The sequence below is a fragment of the Camelus dromedarius genome, chromosome 26 (assembly GCF_036321535.1).
Source record: "Camelus dromedarius isolate mCamDro1 chromosome 26, mCamDro1.pat, whole genome shotgun sequence".
Lineage (NCBI taxonomy): Eukaryota > Metazoa > Chordata > Mammalia > Artiodactyla > Camelidae > Camelus > Camelus dromedarius.
This window is the reverse complement of record NC_087461.1, coordinates 12,694,708-12,699,425: the sequence shown is the minus strand read 5'-3', so window position 1 is coordinate 12,699,425 and position 4,718 is coordinate 12,694,708.

Sequence of the window (4,718 nt, the reverse complement as noted above, 5' to 3'; positions counted from 1 at the left end):
AACAAGTAACAAAATTGAAAAGTGGACCACCTGTTTGCAGAGAAGATAGACAAATGACCAAGAAGCACCTGGAGAGATGCTCCGCATTATTAGTCATTAGGGAAATAGAATTCAAAACCACAGTGAGGTAAGCTCTCTTATCACTAGAATGGCCATAATCAGAAAGACTGATAGTAAGCAAGGAGGAGGAGAAATTGGAACCATCATACATTGCTGGTGGGAATATAAAATTGTGCAGCTATTTTGGAAAACAACTCGGGAGTTTCTCAAACAGTTAAGGACAGAGTTACCGTATCACCCAGCAATCTGACTCAGGTATATACCCAAGAGCTTTGAAAACTATGTTCACATAAAAACATGTACAAGAATGTTCATAGCAGCATCACTCAAAGCCAGTAAAAAGTGAAAACAACTCAAATATCCATCAACTGATGAATGATAAACAAACTGTAGTACATCCACACAAGTGGAATATTATTTGGCAATAAAAATATTTTGTACTACAATACCTACTACAACGTGGATGAGCCCTGAGAACGTTATGCTAAGTGAGAGACGCCAGCCACAAAAGATCACACATTGTGCGGTTCTATTCAAGTGAAATGTTCAGAATAGGTAAACCCACAGAGGCAGAATGTAGATTGGCAGTTACCAGGGGTTTGGGGGAGGGCGGGGAATGGGGAGTCACTGCTAATTGGTGCAAAGTCTCTTTTGGGGTGATGAAAAGTTTCTGATTAGAGAGTGGTGATGATTTCAAATATACTAAAAATTACTGAATTATACACTTTAAAAGAGTTTGTTTAATGGTATGTGAACTATATCTTAATTTTAAAAAGAAATAAGAATGCTTCTCAAGAGCTAAGTTCTTTTTTAAAGAAAATCTGTAAGGGGGACAGGTATCGATTATTAAGACTTACTATTAGTCACAGTAATAAAAACAGTATGGCAACAAAGTAGACCAACAGAACAGAAAGAAGAGGTTGGAGGTGGATTCATGCACAGAGGGGAACTCAGTATAAAGTGAAAGGGCGTCACTAATCAACAGGGAATGAATACATTATCTTGTAGCTACTATTAGGAAGAAAAATAAACCTGAATGACTGTCTAGCTCTAGATAGGTGGACTCCACATGGATTAAAGACCTAAAATTATTAGAAAATGTAGAGGAATATTTTTGTGACTTGCAAGGGAGAAAAATTCTTAAACAAAACCTCAGAACAATAAAGCTAGAACATGACCAGTCTGATTACATCAGAAGTAAGGATTTCTGTTCGGCAAAGAATGTCACAGACAAAATTCATAGCTGACAGAATGGAAAAGTTATCTATAATGCCTCACACCAACAAAGGATTAATATTCGAGAATACAAGAGGCACTTTCATATGAACCAAGGAAAAGATAACAGCTCTAAAAGTCAACAAAGGATACAAAGAGGCAATTTATTTCAGAGGAAAGTCACGTGACTATAAGCAGGTGAAACAATGTTGAAACTCAACAGCAGTCAGAAAAGTACAAATTAAAATGACAAATAGACATTGCCTAATAAATTGATTGGCTAAAGTTAGAAAGTTAGAAAATGACCAATGTTAACAGGGATGCCTGAATCCTCATGGACTGCTGGAAAAAAAAAACCAGACTGATGTCATCACTCGGGTGAGTGGCTGGGCACTTATACACCCTGACCTAGGAATTCCATTCCGATAGATATTCAAAGAAATCCTCACATGGGTCCATAAGGAAAAGTATTTGGAGCATAATTATTGCAATGTTGGTTTTAGTATCAGGAAGCGATAGGCAATCTTGCTGTATCTGACTGGGACAGTGGATAAGTAAAATGGACTCTTTCTAAAATGTACGTGCACCCATGTGCACACATGTGATACATACAAGGTGTACGTGCTCAGTAGCTTTAAGAATAACTAAAACTTCTGTAATTCTGACTTGCCTGAGCTCATTCCTAATTCTAATCATAGAGAACCTCATATTCTTTCTGAGTCACAGCTCACCTGAACCCTGCATGGCACTGATCACGCCAGGTTCAGGTAACATGGTTTCTAAAACTTAGTCTCCTAAAGCACACAAATCATGAAAGCTATGTTTCTGCATTTTTCCACATTCTGAAGTTCTAATGGCAGAACAGGCTGGTTCCTCTGATTATCCTGAGAGCCATGAAGCCTCACTTGATTCTCACTTGTTTTCCTTCTAAGACACCAGACCTCCTTTAAAATCAGAGCCTAGGCAGGAGCTCTTGTGCTGTTGCAAACTCCCCATGATGGCTGTCTCTGTAAACTTCAGAGCATCAGCCATCTGGATCCGCACTTCCTTCTCTTCCAAGTTGAGCTCCTTGTAATTGCCTCTCCCTCTCACCAGCTCCTGACTTTGATCTGGGTAGAAGCCTGCTGAGTTCCTTGACCTTGACTTTTGCCTACTGAGATGAAGCTAACTGGTAACTGGGCACATTCTTTAGGACCCTGTTTCAGATGGCTCACCTATTGTCAGGTCCTGGCCACCTCTATCTGCCTTTTACTCTTACTTGAAGAGCAGACCACAATGCCCAAAGCAGAAAATGAACTAATGATTCCTGAATTAGGTCCTCATCCTAATCTTTGGGACCTATGAATGTTACCTTATGGGCCAAAAGGAACTTTGCAAATGTGAGCAACCTAAAGATTTTTAGATGAAGATTATCCACTGGGCCCAATGTAATCACAAAGGTCCTTAACAGAGGGATGTAGGAGAAGTTGGAGTCAGAGGAGAAAGGGATGTGATGATGGAAGCAGAGATTGAAGTGACGCTCTTTGAAGATCAGGAAGGGGCCACAAGCCAAGGAGTAACAGGCAATCACTGAAAAACACACAAAAAAATCAGGGTCTCCAGAAGGAACCAGCCCTGCCGGTGCCTTGATTTTGGCCCAGTGGCACTGATTTTGGAGTTCTGACCTCCAGAATAGTAAGATAATAAATTTGTGTTAATGTAAGCCAAAGCATTTGTGGTAATTTGTTATAGCAGCAATAGGTAACTAATTCACCAAAAATCATTCTCAAAATGTTACACCAAAGAACTCCTAATGATAAAGCCCAATGGCCTTTTCCTTTTCCTCTTCCTTCTTAACCTCTCTTGGAAGGGTGTCAGATATAGCAGTGGGAAGAATGTGGGTTTTAAGGGGAAAAACCCAGATCTGATTCTAATGAGTGTTTCCATGCAAGAATTCTTAGCATTCCTCAGAAAATTTATGTTTTTTTACATCCTGAGAAAAATCAGTTGAGAAATTGGGGAAAAGGGGAAAGTACTATAATTCTCTAGTGAGAATTAAAGCTTAACCATCAACATTAGAGAGGAGAATTTATCACCTAATCAGTGTTGTTTATAGTTGTTGGCATGTTATGAGTGTGTGCTACTGGCCCTCTCCAATCCTAACAATGAGTCATTCTGGCACATAATATAAATATTAATAAGTTTATACACATTGCATGTTTTACTTAAATCCTATGAATAATGATTTAAGAAATAACAAGTTTTAGAGGCAAATAAATCCTTAAATTGGCAGTTTCTACACAAGATTCTTTGCCCTTCTGTTAGTCTTGCTAGGAAATCCAAATATTACTTTATTTGAACACAGGCCAATACTGTTTGCTGGCATTTCCCAATGTTTGAACATTCACTATACTTTATAAATACCACTAAATTTAATTTCATATTTGTTAAACAAAAAGGTTTAGGTAGTCATACTAATGAGTAAAGTATATAAAAAATGTTGGAAGTAGTTTAAAATAACTTACAATTTGGGGAAATTCTTGAAAAATCTTGTAAATTATGATCTCTCATTCCTGAACCCTTCTCACCAAATTTGCATCTATCAGGAACTTGGAAGCACTGGTTCAAATCCCTGCTCTATCATTTTACGAGTTGCAGAATCTTGGGCAAATTACTATTTTGAGCTTAAATGTCTTCATCAGTCAAAAGGGGACAATAATACCACATGGGTTTGCTGCCTGCAAGGATTAAATAAGACTGTATATGTATGGGAAGAATCTGAGACATAAGTCTTCAAAACACAAGTTCAAGAACACATAGGGGTAAATTGTCATAATCTTGGATTTGGCAATGGATTCTTAGATATAACACCAAAAATACAAGCAACTAAAGATAAAATAGATAAACTGAACTTCAGCAAACGTAAAACCTTTTGTGCGTCAAAGGACATTCTCAAAAAAGTGAAAAAACCACTGACAGAATGGGAGAAAATATTTGCAAATTGTGTATCTGATGTATACCTGATTGTATTTACAGAATGTACAAAGACATCCTAAATCTCAACAACAAAAACACAAACAATGCAATTTTTAAAAAGCAAAGGACTTGACTAGATATTTCTACAAAGAAGATACACAAGTGACCAATAAGCACATGAAAGGATGCTTGGCGTCCTTAATCATTAGATGATGCAAATCAAAACCACAATGAGGTATCACTTTATACCCACTAGGGTGAAAATAATAATGATGATGATGATGATGATAAACGGAGAATAATATGTTGGAAAGGATATAGAGAAATTGGAACACTCCTACATTGCTGATGGGAATCTAACATGGTGCAACTATTATGGGAAACAGTTTGCTGATTCCTCAGAAAGTTAACCATAGTGTCACCACATGACTTAGCAATTCCCCTTTCGGATATATACCCGAAACATCTGAATGTAGGAATTTGTACAA